This window comes from Orussus abietinus, unplaced genomic scaffold (genome assembly GCF_000612105.2).
Source record: "Orussus abietinus isolate OABI.00-Male unplaced genomic scaffold, Oabi_2.0 scaffold792, whole genome shotgun sequence".
Lineage (NCBI taxonomy): Eukaryota > Metazoa > Arthropoda > Insecta > Hymenoptera > Orussidae > Orussus > Orussus abietinus.
In genome coordinates, this window is record NW_019394934.1 from 1 (window position 1) to 23687 (window position 23687).

Genomic DNA, 23687 nt, shown 5'->3' on the forward strand with positions numbered 1-23687 from the left:
CGCACCCGGATAAACCGAGGACACGGGACGGGTTATCCGGAGCACCTCCAGCCGTCCGGTCGAGAAGTATTCCCATGACGAGGGCCACCTTTCGCCGGTAACTCTAGGGGGAACAAGAGTGCGGTCAAACTCCGCAGAGCGAGCATCTCTCATGGTTCCCCAGTAACCAGTTACCGTTTCGTTACGGATCCATAGGGATCCGCATCCAGCCCCACCACGAGGAGGTTTACGGGTGGCTCTTGGGCGCGTGGGAGCCACCCCCCCCACGTCGTTGCCTTTTGGAGGCCAGTCGTCCTCAGTCTGTCAGTCAGTCAGATTCAGTTCCAATTATCTTATGAGAGGATAGCGTCCTTCACTGTCCATCTCGGCTGCTCCCGTATGTTGGTGGCCGGACCGTTGCATCGTGAAGCATTTACGAATGTCTTTCCGAAGATTGTCTTTCCGTTACTGAATTTAAAAGCGGCTCGAAGGACCAAAAATGTTCCGCCGCGTCGTCAACGTGAGCGATCGTTGCTGTCCTCGGAGCGTAAATGTGGGACCTCGCAATTTGCAATTAAATTCGCGAACACGACGATGACGCGACGACCGTACGCTAACTTAATTTTATACGGGTGTTTTTTGTACGAACGTAAACCTGAGCGAAGCTACTCTTATGGTCGGGTGATATCTTATTGAAATCGGTATACAACGTTCTCTTGCTGAGAATTGTGAACGAAATTGACTGGTTGAAATTAGTGAATCAAGTCGAGTGGTTAAAATGTGCAAACCAAGTTGACATTAAAAGTAATGAACCAAGTGACGCTCTTCGAGGATCGTAAAGTTCTCGAAAGTAGCGTCCGCCGTGCCTCCCCTCGTAGATTGGGAGATAGACAAAATTGAGATTCTCAAATCAGAGAAGAACAACAAATGTAAAGGAGGGATTCGTCTAATGCCGATTGGTTAACTCACTTGATTGGTTAAATCACTTGCCAAATTTTTAGGTGCCGCCCTTTACCGCGTGTTTGAGCGTTTCAGATGACTCGCACATGTAATCGTCCGAGATGAGCAAGAGTTGCTCTGGCACGGAAAATTCCAAATACCACTAGGTAGTCGAACACTCGGGCGCCTTGGAATCAACCTTGTTATGGATTTATTAGGGTTTAACCATTGGGAACCGGAAATTTAGCAAATCCAAGAGTTTCTTGAGATTGAATTAAACCGTGAGCGTAAAGCAATATACGTCGCTCGGTTCGTCGTTTTAAATACATTGCTACGACCGTTGTAAAGCGATAAAGAAACTGGAAGAAAAGATGTTTTCCCCATTGGCCCTAAAATCTTGAGAATTTAAGAAATTCGATTATTGACCGTATAGGGATGAATTTAATTTATCGCATGTGTACGTACGCAACATATTTATTCATTAATTTTGAAACAATTTAACATATTAAACTGATATTTTTCTGGAGGAACGTTAGGCATGAGCTAGGGGCCTTACGGCGCGCTGCGCCCCTGCATCGCCTCCTTGGTCAACCTTAACTACTAATAACACGATGAAAAATGTTCTGAACAAAAAATGGAAATGGTCTAGTTCAAAATTTCGCCCTCTTTCACCTCTTGAGAGGTTTACTCTCTATTATGGGACACCCTGTACAGATATTAACTTCAATCTAAATATTATGTCACGTAGCAAAAATATTTGCTCGTCACAAGGACGTTTAAGACCGGAGCGGGGAGGAGTCCCTCTGGCAATCATTAGAATAAGCATTATTGTTTTTTTATAAGAATTTAAAAATTGCGATAGATTCTACGTCGCGCCGGTGCCGGTCGCATCGTGCGCGCGCAGAGATCCTCTTTACAGGCTCACGGATAGCGCGCGGGGCCCCGATTTCGAAGATCCTGCTGCCATCAGTCGGCGGCCGCCCTAATTAGGCGGCCTATTGACCTAATTTAAACTAGGCGAGATGGCAGGTCGGGGCCCGGTAAGAGGTTCCGCTAGGCCCGCCAGGAGGACACCGAAGCCGGAATGTAGGATCTTCCGGCGCAACCGGCATTGCCAGAGGGATCGTCACTGAGGACACACTCCCATCAAGCTCGTCCCGTCCCGCCAGGCGCCGTCCCGTAGCTCCCGAAAGGCGCCGTAGCGCAACTCCCGAAGGGCGCCGTCCCGCCACGCCAAGGCGAAGCTGCGGAGCAAGGAGTGTCCCGACCTTAGCGGACATCTTACCGGTGAGGCCGAGCCTGTCCAGGGGGCCTCTTTGACCGCTATCTTTCCCGAACCGTGAGCCGATACCGCGTCGCGATCGCCGCCATTACGTGTCTAACCGGCCGAATGTAACGGTCAGGTCTTTATTTCCGTGCGTGCCTCCCGACTGTTTTGGGAGAACTTTCGCCTTTATCGAAGTACCGTTTCCGAGCCGCGGAAAGCGCGTCGGGTTTTTAATGTAATTTTCCGACGGGCGGAGACTCCCACTCGCTCGAATGTATCGCTCCCCGTACCGTTTTGTCGCGTATTTCCGCAATTGAATAGGAATTTCGTTTTAGGCTGCTAGTGAGCAGGTCGGAGTGGGTGGGAGGTGTAGGGCCGTGTCGCGAGCCGGTGCCGAATCCCTTTTGCGCAATTACCGAAGGCATCAGGCTCTTATCGGGGTCCTGGGGGCACAGTAAAAGTCCGTCCGCTAGGGTGTTGTACCCTGTACGAATTCCCACCGGGGAGTTCGTTTCTGTAATCGCGCGCCCTAATTTTTTCCATTGGTCCCTTTAAGTTTCTATTTCCCCGTTTAAGTTTTTTCCCGTATCGACTTGGCGTAACATTCCGCCGATTTTGTAACGCGCTACCGTGTAGGGCTCAGGCGAAATAAATTTCCCGAAGGGAGGATCTATCGCAGTTTCGTTTCTCGTTACTTTACCCTACCCCGGTTATCGAATCCCGAATCAGACTCCTCCTCGCTCACGCTTCTCAGAGCACGAACCCCCCAGCTCTGCCGTACCGCGAAGGGCCTAAGATCCTCGCGGGGCTGAGTAGCCGGTCAGATACGCCCAGGGGAAGGTCCCGTCGTCGGACCAAGTGGGCGTGCTAGCGCTACCGGGTACCGGGATCCCGAGGTGCGCTTGCGCACCTGGCGCCCTAAATAAATCGGGCTCGACCCCTGTCTCGTACTAAATCCCTGGGCGTATGACTGTTTGCCGACTAGGGATAAGCAATTCCCGTCGCAATTAATACCATTAATGCAAACTAGTTAGATTTTACAGTATATACCAGGTGCATAAGTTTAAATCTGCTGTTTGCACATAGATTGCGTTAGTGAACATATGAAGTTACTATGGTCACGTCATACTTTTGTTTTGTATGAGTTTGACATCTGTCAACAATAATCAGTGCACATCATCAGCAATTTCATACAACATACATTTCTCCTTTAGTAATCATGTCTAGTTTTTTTTTTGCCAGAAAAAGAGCATATGCGGGAAGCTCTGCTTCTCTGCTTCAATTTGAAGAAATCGGCTGCCGAATGGCATCGAATGCTTTTGGAGGCCAATGGCGACAGTGCTTTATCGGAAAAAACGTTCAGAGATTGGTTTCGTCGATTCAAAGACGGCAGTTTTGACCTGAGCGACAAGAAGCGTGAAAATCGGCCCAGGAAGGTTGAGCATCATCAATTGCAGGCTCTATTGGATGAAGACGATACCCAATCGCAAAAAATGCTTGCCGAGAAATTGGATGTTGCTCAACCAGCTATTTCCATGCGCCTACGTACCGTGGGAAAGGTTAAAAAAATCAGGAATTGGGTGCCGTATGAATTGACCAATAGGCAGATGGAGCGACGCCAAAACACATGCGAAATCTTACTCGCCAGATAAAAAAGAATGTCGTTCCTACATCGGAGTGTGATTGGCGATGAAAAGTGGATATTGTTCGAGAATCCTAAACGGAAGAAATCGTGGGTTGATCCCGGCCAACCATCAAAATCGTCCGCAAGACCAAACCGCATCGGCCGGAAGACGATGCTGTGCGTTTGGTGGGATCAACACGGTATAGTCCACTATGAGTTGTTGAAACCTGGTGAAACTGTCAATACCCACTGCTACCACCAACAACTGATCAAATTGCACCGTGCTCTGCGTGAAAAAAAAGGCTGGATTCTCAGCAAAGACATGACGAGCTGATTTTCCTCCACAACAACGCACCATCGCACAGGTCAAAAATAGTTCGAAACTACTTGGAGGCACTCAACTGGAAGGTGCTACCCCATGCCGCTTATTCACCAGACCTGGCTCCTTCCGACTACCACTTGTTTTCGTCGATGGGCCATACGCGCGCTGAGCAACATTTCGATTCTTACGAAGACGTCCAACAATAGTTTGATGAGTGGTTTGCCTCGAAAAAGAAGGCATTTTTTTGCGTGGTATCCACAAATTGTCCGAGAAATGGGGCAAATGTATAGCTAGCCAGGGCCAGTACTTTGAATAAATTATTTTTTCGCTTTCTATGAAAAAAACATGTATTTTTCTGACTTAAAAACAGCGGATTTAAGCTTATACACCTGGTATATTAGGGGGACCGGAAAGAAATCCATTATTTCTGCTTCAAACTTCAAGTATATCAATAACAGATTTTTTTCCGGTTCCCCTAATAATTATGTTGAAGTTTGTTACATTGAACGTACGCTCTATGTTGAAAATTATACAAAATAGCGCGTTCCATATGTTGAAAATTATACAAAATGGAGCGTTTCATATGTTACTTCGGTAGAATAATTATAAAGAGATCGAAGTGAAACTGTCGAAGTCCCATGGATTCAGTATTTTTGATAACCTAATGGACCCACGACGCTACCCGCAATGATTAGCAGCAACACAATTTTTGCTCTAAAAATTCGTGTTACCCGCGGCACAAACCAGCACTCTTGCAATCGTTCGTAAAAATATTTCCTATATTTCTCTGTCTGACAAGGGAAGTTCCCCAACCCGAGAATTCAATAATTTAGAAACTTGGGGGATATTTAGAGTGTGTCTAGGTGAGTTACAAACAATATTTTTTTCGGCGGGAAACCATTTCAAATGGGTGAACTCATCCCCTGAAGATGATTCGATCATTAGTTTTCATTTTATTTCTCGCAAACTATGAGATATACGACAAAATGTTCGGATAAAAGATCATTCTCTTAATAAGAGTTATCCCATGGTGAAATAAAAAATTACAAAAATTTAAACAATTTCAAAAAAATGAATGAAAAATTGCAAAGTACAATTTTTATTTGTTTGGTTTCTTCGTGAAATATTACTGTATATTGAAAATATAACAACGTAGGCTCCAAACAATTTTGTTTATTACGAAATTCACCGTTAATTTTGAAAACCCCTTCTTAAGAACAAGCGTTTTTCAGATTTTCTTAACATGGTTTCGGTCGATTATTATTGGCTCCAACTAATTTCGTAATACGTAACAATCTATATTGAACAATATCTATTAAATGTGTAAAGTCGCAATTGAAATGACAAAAGGACATCAATTCCCGTTGCGTAGAGCACTCATCATTGCATATCATATTATTTTGGTACCTATTATCTTATTTGTTTCATTAATCACATAAAAAAATATGGTTATAAGTACAAAAGTTTTCGCGACATTGTCAGTTCTAAAGAGTGTATTGTGAAGCGCCCCGGCTGATAGTCATTTATAAAAATGGTTTTAATAAACCCAGTATATGTTATTCTTCTGCTGATGAAAACATATGGTGTTACACACTATTTACAAATATCTCCTAATAGTCATGAAATGAAATTGCATGATTTTTTGAGTGATATAATTAGAAGAAGTCAACAAAGTACATCATTTTCCATTGAAAATGACGTGACACTAGAATTTTTAGAATCGTACAGACCGCAATTCGATTGAATTTGTCGCCGACGTAGTGCCACCGACGCGCGAAGTACTTCTAAAAGCTATTGAAGTTGAGTATGAGTCATGTGTGCCGGAAGAAGGGGGTATGGTGGATTTAGAATATAAAGAAACAGGAGATGCTTACTGTAAAAGTGGAGAAAGAAAACGGTATTCTCTACAGGCAGAAAAACAAAAATTTAAGAAAGTCAAAACTTTGCAGCAATTATACAGGTAAGACAATAGATATTTTGATTTTATGACAAAGTACAGTAAAAATACTACAAGAACGTTATTTCTTTTACGTACAATTCAATGGAAGGAAACTTTCTAAAGAGGAGGTTCGTGAAGAAATAAATAACTGAAAATTTCGGGACACGTATTCAATATTTTTCTTGAAAAGACGGAAGCTCGTGATATTATTCACGATTTAGATTTGTGTAAATGGGCATTGGAAGCCAATGAAGAAGTAGGACTATAGGACTTCAAAGCGTCAAAGCACTGGATTTGGAAACTTAAGAAAGCGTATAAAATAGTGTGCCGGAAAGTTGACGGCGTTCACCACCCATGTGGGGACGATGACTTCCACCGCTACATGGCATTAGTATCGAATTCGGTAGGAGGTAACAGAAATGTACTTTCGTCCTCGCATGAGTGCGACGCGACGCGTAATGGGCTGTGTTTAGTTGAACGTTATGTGCGTTACCTAGCATGTGTACGTCACGCGGAACTAGATGCCTCGCGTATGTTAACACGGACGCACACATACATCTGTTGGATACTCCGCCTAGATTCGGTAACGGTTGTTAAGGGGATGTGAAAATGGCATCTGAAGAGTCAATAGTTCATGAAACTTCTCTCCAAACTGGGTATACCGAATCGTTTCAAATTTTACAACGTAAACATGTAAGTTATAAGGAAGGCCCTGACATTCATAAAATTTCATTTTTTATAACAAGTTTTAGAAACGTCTATGAACAAATTTGTAAAAAATTGAAATTTTATGAGTTTCAGGACCTTCCTTATACCCTCCATATTTATATTGTAAAGTTCAGGCCCTGACATTCATAAAATTTCATTTTTTATAACAAGTTTTAGAAACATCTATGAACAAATTTGTAAAAAAATTGAAATTTTATGAGTTTCAGGACCTTCCTTATACCCTCCATATTTATATTGTAAAGTTTAAATCGATTAAGAACACCCAATTTGAAGAAAAGTTTCACGAACGACAGCTCTTTGACGCCACTTTCACATCATCTTAAGGTAGCAAATCACTCGTTCCGAACCCGAAAGCCATGAAAGGGTCCTCCCGGACACAACAATTCTGAGCGTATTTCTCAACCGATCGAGTTCGATCAGTGCTCGTTTTAAATATAAACTGCAGTGGTGTGTTTATATGGGAGCGATTTTCAATAAAACAACTCCTTCCTAATTAAAAGTGCATGCAAATTATGTTGTTGCCTTTTTTAAATGAAAATTACCGTTTATCAAAATTGACGACAATATAAACATACATCAACGTTTTATCTTTAAATTTAGCACTCGTTGAACTGAATCGGTTGAAAAATACGCTTGGAATCGTTGTCCTCGTGAGGGTCTGCAAAGTTACTGAAGTAGTAAGCGCCTTTAATAAACGTCGTTCAATTGCGAATCATAAGGATTACATGTACCGCAGAATTAATTGAACCCCACAACATCAGTTAAGGGGTAAGGATAAAGAATAGACGCGTATCGGATCAATTTTCGATAAGTGGTCATTATCATATTAAAAAAATGTAACAATTTAATTTGAAAGCATTTTTAATTATTAAGAAATTGCTTTATCGAAAGCTGATCCATATATGCTTGCATCGATATTTAATCTTTAAAACTAGTGCTTGTTAAACTCGTGCCCACGTATAGCACTTCTGTCGTAATTTACTAGGTAGCAGTGAAGGTGAGAGACCTACTTGGTAACCGTTGCCAAAATATCCGGGAATCTAAGCAGAACGTCCAACCTTTGCATACATGTGTCAATATATGTGGAGAGCCCAATTTAAAGTCGACTAATTATTGCATGCAAAATTTATGTGCAAGGCAGACACATATATTTTGATTATGTTACTAAATATCGCGGATTGCACATTACATATCATCCGTTCGAATTTAAAAGAACATTCCAATTACTTTCCACCGACTTTGATGTTAATGCTATCTAGCGGTTTAAATCGTCGTCCCAGCTTTGTTAGTGAGCCCCGTTAATACGGTCGATCTTTAAAGACATAATATTCTTAGAAATACATATTATACACAGTTGTGTCCAGCAAAATTTTTAGGTGGTGTTTAGCAACGTTCGAAAAATGTGTGCGTGCATTACGCATACAGGATCCAACGGCTAGACGGCTCTGGACTAGAAACTGAAGCGTATGTGACACACAGACGCACGCACACGCCAGTTGGACGCTTCGCCTAGATTCGGAAACAGGTGCCAAGGAGAACCCAAACTCCTCGCGAGGAACCCGAAAATCACGAAAAAGGTGCTCCACGAGGACGATTTTGAGCGTATTTCTCAACCGATCGAGTTCGACCAGTGCTCGTTTTAAAGATAACGTGGTGACGTGTGTTAATATGGGAGCGATTTTTGATGAAGCAATTCTTTCCTACTTAAAAGAGCATTCAAATTGTCATTGCACTTTTTAATACGAAAATGACCACTTATCGAAAATTGCTCCCATATAAACACAAGTCAACATTTTATCTTTAATATGAGCACTCGTTGAACTCGATCGGTGGAGAAATACGCCTGGAATCGTGTCCCCGTCAAACCCTGCAAAATCGCTCGAGTGGTGAGCGCCCTTAATAAATTTATAAGTCAATCAACCGGTTCGGATACTACGAAATTAGATGAAATTGCTTCAAATTTTGTAAACCGTGTAAAACCGTACATACAAAACTATGGTTTAGATAATATACTTAATGTCGACGAAAGCGATTTCACTTTGGAATTGCAGTCTGGTCGAACATTAGCTATACGAGGATCAAAAACGTTCGAAGATGTAGTACAGTCTTTATCTGCTATAACTCATAGCTGTACCATACTTCCTATAATATCTGCTTCCGGTAAACTTGTTTCGCCATTATTCATTGTTTTAAAAGAACAAATTGGAACTTTTGGACAGCGTGTTCTGGAAAGTTTATTCCAACCACCGAATGTTTATCTCGTGGAATAAATTCCTGGAAAATGAACAACAGCACTTTTCCCTGAATGGCTTACCCAAGTGTACACTGGCGGACATGAATGCCTTCCCATCAAGCATTTCCGTTACCGTGTCTACAGGGAAGGCATTCGTGTCCACCGCTGTACCTACCAAACAGTGGATCCAGTAGTGGGTTACTATTAGATTCGTGGACAGGTCATTGCTCATCTTCATTGAAGGAAATAATACCAGTTAGTAGAGATGTTGAAATACTTACTATACCTAAAAAAACAACAAGGATGATTCAACCCCTCAATGTTAACGGATTTCGAATTTGGACAAATTTTCTAAGAAAATTCTTCGATATTGTTATATTAGCTGATTACAACATCAATTTACGAACACGCAATAATGCAATAAAATTACATTTTTTAGTACATAACCAGCTTTTGTCACCGAAATATCACAAACTGTTTGTCTACGCATGGTACAAGAGCGGTTCCTAAACGAGAGACCATATGGTTTATGAAAATCCCGTTGATCTTGCGTTCAGTCAACAGGATTGTATGTAAGCGCCACGTTATTCTATATGTGGCAGTTACGCTATAATTCGATGTTCATTGTGTGAGAAATTTCTGTGCTTCACATATTTCTTTGGGGAATTCCACCATCACCATTGATTCAAATTGGAATATATCAGAAGAAGTATTAGAATAATTTAAAAATCTTCCAATTCTCGTTAGAAGGATACGTTATGTTAGTATCATGAGCCTAGAAATTGTAACTATATTAACTGGCCAAATAAAAATTCTATATGTAGAATAATCAATTCAGCATATACCAGTTACCTATTAACAATGAAGTACATAAAACGTACATACCTTATTGTTTTTCACACATTGGAGATTAAACAGATTGTTACATATTGTAATATACTACCCGATTCTCTTTGGAATATTCAATGTTAAAAACAGTGAAACAGTTGTCAACTATCTTATGCAATTGACGTCATCGTTCAATAAAGGATATTATTTCTAATACTCTCGGCTATTTCCTACAATATTAAGAAATTGGTTGGTGTTACAAGCAGTTCACTAAAACCATAATAAGAAATTCTGAAAATTGTTTGTCCTCAAAAAAGGTGTTTTCCATAATTAGCAATGAATTTCGTAAATAAAAATGATTGTGTCGAGTCTCCGTTGCTATATTTTCAATATACGATAATATTTCACGAAGAAACCAAATTAATAAAAATTATTATTTACAACTTTGCTGTAATTTCTTACAATTGTTTAAATTTTTTAATTTTTTATTTCACCATGTAATAACTCTTATTAAGAGAATTATCTTTTATCGGAAACATTTTATCGTATCTTTCACCATTTGCGAGCAATAAAATGAAAACTGAAAATCGAATAATTTTCAGATTATTTCACCTCTTTTAAATAATTTTCCGCCGAAAAAAAAATGATTTGTAACTCATCTAAACCCACTGTAAATATTCCCCAAGTTGCAAAATTTTTTAATTTCCGAGTTGGGAAACTTCCCTTGTGAGTCTGAAGTACTCAATTTCTATAGTATTTTAAATTGTTCGAGCTAGGTTCTGAAACTTTGAATTTCCGATTCTAAACTTTCAAGAACCGTAGAACAGCAAAAACGTGCACGAACGACGGCATGTTGGTTGTAGTCCATGATAAATAAAAACTTTTGTTATAAAAAACTGAAATTTCATGAGTTTCAGGACCTACCTTAGGACCTCCATATTTACATGGTAAAATTTGAAACCAATCTGTACACCCAATTCAAAAATTACTTTAACAGACGATTTGATCTCTCAGGTATACAGGGTACACAGGGTGTATCCGAAATGGAGGTCGCGGTTTAGACATCGCTATCCTCTGAGAAAGGAGTCGAAAAAACCTGTACTATTTTGTCCTACAATGCATAATTTTTCTATAATAATTAATTAAAGCAGAGTCAATTAATCGCGTCCCTCACCGGAACGCATAGCGGAGAGGACGCCGGTAAGGCTGCTACACTGCAGACAGCCGAACGCAGGAGAATTATGCACTGTAGGAAAAAATAGTACAGGACTTTGCGATTCCTTTTTAAACAAGGACAGTGCTATATAAACCGTGACCACCATTACACCTTGTATATACGCTGACACTTCCATATCACCTTGAGTCATTACACGCTAGATGAGCCTCATGCCATTCCTTTAAACTACAGCTTTCTACTACAGAATAGTTTGACTCCGCCCAGCCAACCAATGGAATTCAGACCAAACTGTTTTAATCCACTTAGCAAACATAGATTTTTTAATGCGTCTACGATACAATTCATTCTAACTGCGTAACTTGCACCGATCTGACGAGCTAGGTAGCGCTTTATTATAGCAATTGTCATAATTGCATATTCATTGTTATATTGTTGATTATTAATATAATCGTTTATTACTGCGTCATATCAACCAGTTGTACAAAATTAATTTGGTGTGAAACCGCGAAAGACACGATTCAATAACGTCAAATCCTACAAACTCTTTCTCGCGAATTTATATAAACCTATGTCAGCGGAATAATATCATAAAATTTTATCATTGCTACACAATCAGTGTTCGTCCCCCCAATGCAACAACTTATTTTAATATTCTTGGTTCCAAAGCGGACATGGGAATGAAAATCCAGGGGAATTTGAAAATCCAGTGAAATTCAGTTTTAGAGAATCTTCTAGAACAGAATGTAATGTCAAAGGTCGCAAAGACAGCATTTGTATGATTGTCTTTGGTGAAAGAGGTTGTTATGTTTAGTAGTGCACACGATACTTTATGTAACAAATGTATAATATAGTACGATAAGGATGTACACAAATCTCTATTTCATAATTCGTTTGTTTAAATATTTGGTCACAACATTGAATGGCAATATTTTGTTGAATATTTTCATAAGAATAAACAAGTTTCTAAAGGTTCGATCTTATATGAACCACGAAACAGTTAACGAAACAGTTAACGAAACACTTTTTTTATCAACACACAAACACGACACACCTGTAACATTTACTAAGCTGGTGTAGGACTTTAGATTTATTTATACCAACTTTATTGTGCTTCTAAACACTCGCGGCTGTTTGAAGGAAATATCAAATACACTTCTGATCACACATGACTGGTAGTAAATTTTCTTGCTTTTTCATTTCAGTATGAAGGTCCCCATGGAATCGTGGACCTACCTATATCGGGCGACATTCGCAATCCTGTAAGTAATTTGTGCTCACCGTTTCATCATCCTTTTACGATATTACAACTGTAGTATAAACACATCAATACCATCATAATTGCGGAAATACTGGTGTTAAAGTTGGGGAAAATAGGAAATAATTTCATAATATTTCTATTTTTTATGCCGTATTAAAGAACGTTATAAGACATCTTTTCAATTGTAGGTAGATTTTCATCTCATTTTAGTGGTAAGCTCAAGGGGCTATTCACTTGGAAATCAAAAGTATTTAATTCCTTAAGAAGTGATTTCAATTGATTTCATACGATAAACAGTAATGTTATGCAGTAGTAAGTGATTTCCAGCACTAATATTATCAGTATTAAAGTTTCGGCGACTTTCAACGAATTTCAATGATTTCCAACAATGTTTTAGCGATTTCAAACGATTTTCTTTGATTTCCAATGATTTCTGAAATGTCTATTACATCCTTCCATGTTTCTTTCTGGTTTCTAATAATTCATAACATGACTTTTACTACTGATTTTTAATAATAATTGCGCAATTTCTTTAAATAATGTTAATCATGTATGTATTAAATTTCTTTAACGGTTTGCCATCTTATGTACGTAAGTTAACTGAATATTTTAATTTATCTCCAATATACTACTAAAATACTCTACTTTATATGTACATAAAGAAATAGTTACATTCATATAATAAACATACAAATAATACTAAGACAAGTACCATGTTAAAAATTCATGACTGAGATAGTAGGTAAGATAGCAAAAAATTTAGGGTTTAATAAGTTTGAAAAATATCTCTGTATTTCGCGATTCGTTTATATACTCAACCCGGCATGCGTACAGCTAAAAAGTAACATGACTCTTAAAGCGGCTATGACACACCTTAATAAAAATAACTAAGTAGTATGTTGTTATTTTAATTAAATTATTTGGATTTGTGACATCTAGCCTTACGCATGAGGATTAATGACGGGCGAACGATTAACCTTGGAAGAAACTTTACCGATCGTCCCGAGATTAAGAGGACGTTTAAAATTATATAATAATATCAAAAAGCTGAGGCGCATCGCTCTGAATTGCTTCAAATGTTTTCCAAGTATAATTAACCGAAAATTCCTTAATTTCATTGAAGAGCATATAATTTAATGATTATCAGTTTTAATGATTTTTTTTTTATTTTAATCAATCATGTTGTTTTTACTTGGTACTTAACGTTAAAGATTGATAAAGCTAATTAAATTATCATGAATAAATCACCAATAAATCGCGAATACAAGAGTAATAGAAAAAAACTAACAACCTGGAAGACAAAACTAAAAACTGAACAATATTAACCCTTTCGGTCGCAACAACAACTGAACAATATTAACCCTTGACGGTCCCTAAAAAGTATTTTTTTCATTAGTTAGATATTGCTGTTTGAAATTCTTATTACTTCTATAAACACAAAACACCCAAAGATATTTCTATAGCTACTTTTCATCTTGAATTAATAAGACAAATATTACGGAAATACCATACAGATGATTGTAGACAAAGCACTCCTAGATCTGCGGATAAACATCCTTTTAGACTTACTGGTAGACATTTCCTGGCGATTTACCCTAGCGCGAAAACAAAACGAAAAAGTGGATTGAGAAAGTACATTGTTTGTATAAAAATGGCGTGCAACGACAAACGCATTACTAATCTAAGATATGTGACGTAGAACTTTTTGTATACCCGTGCTTTGAAACTTTTCAAACGAAATTACATAATTAAATTATATTTTCTAGTTGCATTATAAATAATCTTATCTTTTATCTGTTATGCATCAGTATTTTGCAATTTAAATAAAGCATTGATAATTTACCTCATGTCCCTAGACGTTAAAAGATACGTTCTCTCGGCAGTCAAATTTAAGTGCATCTTCTGTGGCATTGCCCCGTACCGAGGCAGTGCTTCTACGAGCTGATCCGCCATAGCCAAAATGTTAATATTTACCTATAGATGAAAAATATAACAATCACGAAGTGACGTTAGTTAAATGAGCAAAACATTTGACGATTCAAGTATGACATGCGCGGTAATAAACTCTAAATACAAGTGATTTCCAATGATTTCCTGTGATTTCCACTGATTTCCTGTGATTTCCACTGATTCCCACTGATTTCCTGTGATTTCCACTGATTTCCACTGATTTCCAAAATTCTTTTTCCGATGTCATTTGTACCAAAATGATTTGCCACGGATTCCACATGGTTTCCGATGATTTCAATCATTGTTACCTGTTCTAAACGATTTCAAAACGCGATACATTTTTCAAATAAGGCTCTTAATTTACTTCCAGCTGATTTCCATGCGATTTCCAGCATTGAAATGTATGATTTTCTGAGAGAATACCCCCTCGGGTAAGCCCTTAATCGAAATATTGTTACTATATACAAAACTGAGATACGTGTTTCATTTGTAATCTTTACACGGGGAAAAACTAAACCATGCACAGAAATGTGGGACAATGGTGCATGTTTATTATACAAAGTGCTATGGTATTTTTATTGTACGGTTTAGAATTGCATTAAAATGAATTTGTTGAGAAAAAATAATTTAAATAAACTACAAAGCTGTTTCATCATCTATATTACAGACATTAGAAAAAACTAAAATCAATTCTACTGAAGTAACTTCCTTTATTACTAACAAATTTTCATGTTTTATTATTATTATTATTATTATTTGTATCAACGGTGTTCTGGCATTTAACATTATTATTATGTATTACGTTGATTCATTTCATTTATGATTCAAACGTTATTTACAACATTTGTGTATCGTTATACATTTGCTGATATGAAATATTATTCTTCCTGTTACAGTTGAAGAACTAAGACATTGATTCACTTTTGATAATAACCGTGATTTGGATGAAATTTACTGACGCTTGCTAGTTTGACATTTTCTAAAAATTCGCATGACTTGGAGAATTGATGAAGTATTTCATTCGATAACGCTAATGTAAGATGACAGTAATTCAAATCATTTACGTTCCATAATGTATTAATTGTCTGCTCATTGACGGAAGCTGTACACTGGACTCCATCCATAGCTTGCACCTGGTCCGTACTGCCCTCTCCGGCCGCGCAGCGTACTAGCGGCGGGAGCAGCGCGGAATTCGAATCGCTCGNGAGAGAGGGTCTTCCTCGCCTGCATGTAGACATCGATACTAATCCGATTATCGGGAGCCGATACCGAGACCCACACAACAAGGAGTAGAAGGCCCGAGACAGGAGTTTTATCAGTGGTAGAGAAAGCCCGGTGCCTATGCTTCCCGTAGGAGTCAGAGAGAACGCCGCGTCTAGGACCATCGAGCCCCGAGCCGAGCCGGCCCCGACGACGGGAAACTAATTTTTGGTCTTCTCCTTCCCTTTTGTCTCCACGTGTCACGTTTGTCAGAAAATTCATATAACGAAATATTGGCCATTTAAATTTACTTCGGGCTGTAACGGGACTGTTCGACCGTCGCGAAACATGCTACAACTTGTTAGCGTATAATATCATATTGCAAGAATGTCAATTCCTTCGAAAATATGCCCCAATAGACACCAAGTTGGGGGTCAATAAATACAAAAAAATAGAAATATTAGGTCGACACTCAAGAAACAAGTTTTTTATTTTTTCTAATAGAAAATACAATCTGCTATTAGGAGCACCATATGCAACCCTCCTCGAATATATGGTTTCTCGTATTTTTTCAGCTTACTAAAAATGAATTTATTCATTTATTCATTTATTCATTTAATTTACTGCGTTAAATGTGGCGAACTCAATAAACCAGTTGACTCAATTTAGATTTGGAGCTATGAATTCTGTTTCAGTCAAGTTTGGAGTTGATTCAACTACAAAATGTGATTTTGCACTAAATGTCTGTTAAAGAAGATTGTCTTTCAGCCCTGAGCTACGGCCTCGTTTCTTCCAGGACGTCGTTCTCCCTTGCCCTCTCGCGGGTCATATGTTCCCCAACGGCGTTCTCTCTTGATCTCTCGCGGGTCTTACGTCTCCCGACGGTGTTCTCGCTTGGACTCGTTCATCCGCAGGCCTTATCATCCCTTCCTTCCAGGGCTCGCAAGATGGATTGTCATTTTGCGACGACCGCGATCAAGTAATTGACAGAGGGAAAGAAGGATTGACTCCTTAGCGAGAACTGTCGTCCCGAATAAACTATGCCATCTACACGTAACTTTAACTTTACGTCGTCCCTGTTTTATTAAGACATGCAAATTTATAAACCATGTGGAAACTGAAAAATGGTGAAATTTCAGAGTTCCGTTGTTTAAAAAAAAACAAATTGACGGCACTGACATTAAAGCAAAATGATATAAAGACAAATTTTGCAAAAAACGTAAACTAAAATAAGCACAGTAAATAGAGGAAACACGATTGGAAATAAAATTGTATATTTTCGAAGGAATTGACATTCGTGCAATACGATATTATATGCAAACAAGTTGTAGCGTATTTCGCGACGGTCGAACAGTCCCGTTACAGCCCAAAGTAAATTTAAATGGCCAATATTTCGTTATATGAATTTTCTGACAAACGTGACACGTGGAGGGAAAAGGGAAGGAGAAGACCAAAAATAAGTTTCCCGTCGCCGGGGCCGGCTCGGCTCGGCCGCCGGCTCGGGGCTCGAGAGTCCTAGGCGTGGCGTTCTCTCTTACTCCTACGGGTCGCATAGGCACCGGGCTTTCTCTACCACTGTTAAAACTCCTGTCTCGGGCCTTCTACCCCCTGTTGTGAGGGTCTCGGTATCGGCTCCCGATAATCGGATTAGCATCGATGTCTACACGCAGGCGAGGAAGACCCTCTCTCTACCCCGGGCTAAATGGAACTGATTAAATTTCCGAAATGGAAATGGGATTTTTTGTTTTGGATACCTATTTCGAATGAAATCAATTCGTAAGAGTTACTCCGATTTGCGTTTATAATAAACTCGGATAAGAAAAGTCTTTCTTATGTTTACGGGTGCTCATTTACATGCTCATTCAATGATTTACAGGTGTCCATTTATTCCAGGAATACGAAGAATGGTGTAGAACGTAAATATATAAGAGACATGAAATCACGATTTCGTTTCTGTGTCCGATAGTTGATGCGTCGTAAATTTTCCGACGGTATTTCACTGTATATATATTTAGAAACTATTTCCTTAAAGCTAAGATAATATTCTAACTTCGGTTCAGTGAATGGAACAATTGAATCACTAAGAAACTTGTTAACATTTAATAGAACATGTTCTATTATATTCTTTATAAAATTCTGTAAATTATTATTTAACAAAAACTACGTTAGGTGGGTCAGGGACGCTCCACAGTAATACTAAAATAATTTTCATTTATTGTTTTTGTTTATAAATATTTATTTTCTTTAGGAAATCCATTCTGCCCCTCGAGCGATTCTAATTCCGCGCTGCTCCCGCCGCTAGTACGCTGCGCGGCCGGAGAGGGCAGTGCGGACCAGGTGCAAGCCATCGATGGAGTCCAGTGTACATATGCACTCGTGCCCATGTTTCTACGTATTTCTGAGACTTGATGTTAGTAATTGTTTGTTTCATGTCCCTATTCTACATTTTGTCTAAAAAATCTTCAAATTAAGTTTTGTTACTTTGATTAATATTACCTCTCACGCAATAAATGCTTCACTGCAGAACAATTTTAGAAGATGAAAACGGCAGTTGTCTCGAGATTAAAGTGGACAGGAGGCTTACAAGGAAGGTACCTGAGGTGTCTCCCTCCGATTTTGTTCATTTTTAAATATGTTATAGAGGACTAAAATATAAAGGATCCGTGTTTCTTTTTATCGGCGGATAAACACTTTTAGGGGGTGAAATCAGGCTTCAAAGTTGGCCGTACAAGTGGATGAGTTTGCTGTTTCATATAGAAGCACTCGACCGGTTTTCATGAAACAACCGTCACAATGTAGGGAATAAAGAATTATGAAACGTACATTTGGAATTTTTCGAAAAAAAACATTTTTAAGGGGTGAGCCACCCCTTTGAATACTTCTTTTACCCCTTACGCGAGCAGTAATTGCTCTATCCAAATGAAACTTGGTTAATTTATAGACCAGAACAATACAAAAAAAGCAAATTTTGGTTTTTTTCGAAAAACGAATTTTAAGGGTTGTAACAACCCTTTAATAAAATAATGTATAATCTCGTTTTAAAACCAGCTTTGTACGACTTTCTTGGACTTAAAGGACTTTACCGATTAAAATTTATAAAAGAATACGATCAGGTACCATCCGATACATTCGAAGGGTAAATTACCCCTTGGGTTCAGAGGAATATGATTCATAGAATATAAGACAGTGGAGTTAGCTGTCCTCGCAACTAGTGCGTACCCGAGTGGTAACGCCGCGCGAGCGAGCAGTATGCAGTGCCAGGTTATCAAACACTATATGTAAGTAATACTTCGGTTTGTTCAGTTTCGTTCGTTATGTTCGGTTTCCATTATCAGTCTGCTTGATATCAAAGAACGATTGTTATCAAATATTACCGTGAAGGAAAAATCGAAAGTGAATCACATGTCTGGACGAATCGTGTAGACGGATAACATTGTTTTATATTTAAATTGTATTATTATAAAAACTGAACGTAACCGTGTTCGTATTCTTCATTGTAACTGTAGTTCTTAAAGATGAGAGAATGAAATATTACTTACATATAGTGGTTGAAAACCTGGCACTGCATACTGCTCGCTCGCGCGGCGTTACTACTCGGCTATGCACTAGTTGCGAGGTCAGCTACACTGTCTTATATTCTACGAATCACATTCCTTTGAACCCAAGGGGTAATTTACCCTTCGAATGTATTGGATGGTACCAGATCGTATTCTTTTATTAATTTTAATCGGTAAAGTCCTTTAAATCCAAGAAAGTCGTACAAAGCTGGTTTTAAAACGAGATTATACATCATTTTATTAAAGGGTTGTTACAACGCTTACAATTCGTTTTTCGAAAAAAAACAAAATATGCTTTTTTTGTATTGTTCTGGTCTATAAATTAACCAAGTTTCATTTGGATAAAGCAATTACTGCTCGCATAAGGGATAAAAAAAGTATTCAAAGGGGTGGCTCACCCCTTAAAAATGAATTTTTTCGAAAAATTCCAAATGTAAGTTTCATAGTTCTTCATTCCCTACATTTTGACGGTTGTTTCATGAAGATCGGTCGAGTGCTTCTATATGAAAGAGCAAACTCACCCCCTTGCACGGCCAACTTTGAAGCCTGAGTTCACCCCCTAAAAGTGTTTATCCGCCGATAAAAAAACACGGGTCCCTTAGATTTTAGTCCTCTATAACATATTTATAAAATGAACAAAATCGGAAGGGGACACCTCAGGTACCTTCCTTGTTAGTAATAGTGATATTTTCGAATCTAGGTTTATCTATGGTAATTATAATTAAGTGTATAATGTTACTGTTGAAGATAAGAAGATCAAGTCTCTCTTTTATAAGTTCACAAAAGAAGTCAGTCAAAATCCTTGGTCAGTGACCTAAGTGCGTTCCTAGACAAATCTCATGCGAAATAAAAGTTCATAGGAAGTGCATCGAAAATTTTGTTGAATACAACTGCGTATAATATGTACTTCTATGACTGTTATGTCTTTGAATATCGACCGTTTTAACGGTGCTCACTAACAAAGCTGGGACCACAATTTATGCTGCTACATAGCATTAACATCAAAGATGTGATTAGCATTAACATCAAAGTCAGTGAAAAGTAATTGGAATGTTCTTTTAAACTCGAACGGATGAGATGTAATGTGCAATCCGCCATATTTAGTAACATGATCAAATTATGTGTGTCCCTTGGACATAAATAATGCATGCAATAATTAGTCGACTTTGAATTAGGCCCTCCACATATATTGACACATGGACACACGTATACAAAACTTGGACGTTCTGCTTAGATTCCCGGATATTTTGGCAACGGTTATCAAGTAGGTGTGTCACCTTCACTGCCACCTCGTGCATTACGACAAAAGTGCTATACGTAGGCACAAGTTTAACAAGTACTAGTTTTAAAGATTAAATACTGGTGCGAGCATATATGGATCAATTTTCGATAAAGCAATTTCTTAGTAATTAAAAACGCTTTCAAATGAAATTGTTAAATTTTCTTAATATGATAATGACCACTTATCGAAAATTGATCCGATACGCATCCGGTCAACGGGACTTATCCGGGCGTATCCGGCCGGCCACTCAGCCCTGCAAGGATCTTACGCCCTTCGTGGCACGGTAGAGTCGGGGGGTTCGGTGCGATATAAAAGTGAGCGAGGAGGAGTCGGTCTCGGAATGCGGGAACCAGAGAAAGGGACTAGAGAACCACAAAATTATATGTGCCAAAACCCTTCGCTAGGATCTTTATTTGGGAGCCCTATTTCGCTCTCAACGTACGGGCGCGTCCGCGGAATAATATTAACGGGACGGGAGCGCCTGTCGATCGGGACAGGCGTGGAAAAGGAAAAATACAAAATTATAAAGTTCGCACCGATATTGGTAACCCCCCGGCATGGGCCCAAAAAGGGCACAGCGCCCAGTCGGGGGGACCTATACTGCCCCTTGGAGCCTCGGTAAGGGCCCGCCGCACGGTAACTGCGCAGCGGTAAGGAACGGTTGTGCCGGCCCACGGTATGGCCCCTTCGTTCTTCGCGCATCCTGTCCCACGCGCGCGTGGCCACGATAATTTCTGCTCCGGCGACTTCCGGCGGAATTCGGACGACAATCTCGATACGTGAGGGGTGCGGTACAAAAAGGGCGCGCGAAAATTTCCTCCCGACGCATCTCGGTACATGAACGCGCGATGCAACTCGGCGGAAGTCGGCGCCACTCCGTGGATCGGACGGTGCCGTCTAAAGGAAGGGACCCGGCGGAATTATCCGGGGTCCAAACACTTCACCCCCGCATCCAGCAGGCCGAACCACGGAGGGACCTTCCCGCGCCCTTCGCTACTGGAGGCGGGGAACGGAGCTTAGAAACTCAGAGGGCCCTCGGCGTGGCGGACACGAATCGGCGCGAGATTAAAAGAAAACGAGAACAAGATCTTACTCCTTGGTCACATGATAAAATTCGAACAAGGTCTACTTGATAACTGGGGGTCCAAAACGGACATCTCGCGATACGGAAATCATTCGAAACCCGGCTCACGGAACGGACGGCAAATGGCGGTTAAAAGGCCCCTTGGGCAGGCTCGGCTCACCGGTACAGCTCGTTCTTACTCTCTCGGGACGATCAAGCGCCCGTCGGTAACGAGACGGCACAGCGCCCTCCGGGACTCTCATGGCGGGAAGAGCGGCGCTGCCGCTGCCGAGGCGAGAAGTCTGAGCTGAAACCGGTGCGGTAGTCCCTCTGGCAATGAGAATTCCGCCGGCAGATCTTCTGTCCAGCGCTGTCGTTCTTCTGGCGGATCCTCCGGAACCTCTGAGCGAGCGCCGGCCTGCCGTCTGCCCTTGCCTAAATGGGTCACTAGGCCGCCTAATTAAGGCGGTCGCCGAAGGATGGCAACAAGACCCCCCAAATTCGGAGCCCCGCGCGCTTTCCGCGTGCCTGTAAAATTAAATGTCGCGCGTCGTTGCACCGATGCGCGTTGCGCCTACGCGCGGCTATGGGATTATCTGAAGTTTTAACATAGTTTTCCTATAATCAATATTTAATCTAATGATCGCGAGAGGGACTCCTCCTCACTCCGGCATTTGAAAATTTCCCTTGTGACGGGCAAAAATTTTGCCACGTCGCAGTTCATAGATGTTTCTAAGACTTGTTATAAAAAAATTAATTTTCATGAGTGTCAGGACCTTCCTTATAACCTCCATGTTTACGTTGTAAAATTTAAAACGATTCGGTACACCCAGTTCGGAGAAAAGTTTCACGAGCGATTGACTCTTCATATGCCACTTTCACATCCCCTTAACAACCGTTGCCGAATCTGGGCGGAGTGTCCAACTAACGTATGCGTGCGTCCATGTCAACATACGCGAGGCGTCTAGTTCCGCGTGACTTACACGTGCTAGGTTACGCACATATCTTTCGACCGTTGTTAAACGCCGCCCATTACGCGTCGCGTCTCACTTATGTAAACGAGAAAGTACGTTTTGGTTACCTCCCATCGAATTCGATGCTGATGCCATCTAGAGGTTGAAATTATCGTTCCTGCTTTGGTGGTGAACGCCGTTAAATGTTTGCGAAAAGTCCATCAAAAACAGTTGACAGAAAGACAATTCACTGAAAACAATTAATTGAAAAGTTAAATAATCTGAAAATAATTTATAAAAAAGAAAATTCATGAAAAAGACAACTCATCGAAAAGAAAATTCAACAAAAAGATAATTGCGGGTTGCAGTTTTTATCAGGTCCATGGGGGTCACCGTGGGACAGTGTTTTCGAAGAGGTGGGTGGTTAGAGAGAAGATCGGACTTTAAAAAAAAGGCCCCGGGAAAATAGTCTCCAGACAAGACAAAGGAGGACGTTTCGTTGCCGACCCTTAACGTTCATCGCCAGGTTGTTTCGCTTGTAAAGTTTTTTGTTGTTTGTATTTGTCTAATATCTGGTAACGTGTGGCTGAGTGGAGGATTGCACCCTCCCTCTAAATCCCCCACAGAAGTAATCTAACCTAGCCAGATTACAGGTCTGGATAGATTGATCGTACAAGTAAATTTTCGTCAGATTTTGTTCCGTACACTATAATGCAACGGATCTCGCGCTAATTTTAACAGAAACTCACGCGAGTATTTTCGTGTAGTAATTAATGTTTATTTGTGTACATGGAAGAGTGAACCATGCGACAATTTTTGCATGTTACGACCTCAGCGAAAGAGTTCGCGTTGAAACTAATGGCTAGCCGCGTCGGTGCTGTTGAATGTACCTTTTTCTAGGATGAACAAATTCGGTCAGCAATGAAGATCTAAGGATAAGGAGACCTCGGAGAAAGTTTTGGAAGGGCGGTGTTTCTGAACGATCTCCGAGGATAGGTTGAGATCAAAAACGGGCTGCATTTTGCAATGCAGCCTATTTGTTGCAAAGAAACGTGGAAAGAAAAGTTAAGGCAGTCAAGGAAGTTTAGGTGAAAAGGGTCGCGCAGCTCGAGCGCAGGTACGCTCGCACCGTTAACGTAGTCGAATTGATTGATTAATTAATCTAAATCTAATTCTAAATTGACGCTACTGTATTGGATCGATCGGAGACGATCAAGATTTTGTGCTGCAAAAATTATGATTCGTTAAAAAGTTTACTGTTGGTATTATACTTGACAATAAAACATTCGGGTGACGAAACATCCTGCTTCGTCTTCTTCAGGGTCTATCTTCCCAGGACCTTTTTTCAGAGTCCTTTCTTATTTTTAACCACCCACTCTTATAAAAA

General features: G+C 39.9%; 1 long non-coding RNA gene across 1 annotated transcript; it reads right to left on the bottom strand.

Annotated features, from left to right (window-relative positions):
- Window positions 1-13032: 13032 nt before the first annotated feature.
- LOC111674171 lies at window positions 13033-15370 on the bottom strand. The gene is made up of 3 exons (XR_002762305.1): window positions 15310-15370; window positions 14139-14269; window positions 13033-13890 (listed from the first exon to the last, which is right to left on the bottom strand). It is a non-coding gene; the product is annotated as an uncharacterized LOC111674171 (long non-coding RNA).
- Window positions 15371-23687: the final 8317 nt, after the last annotated feature.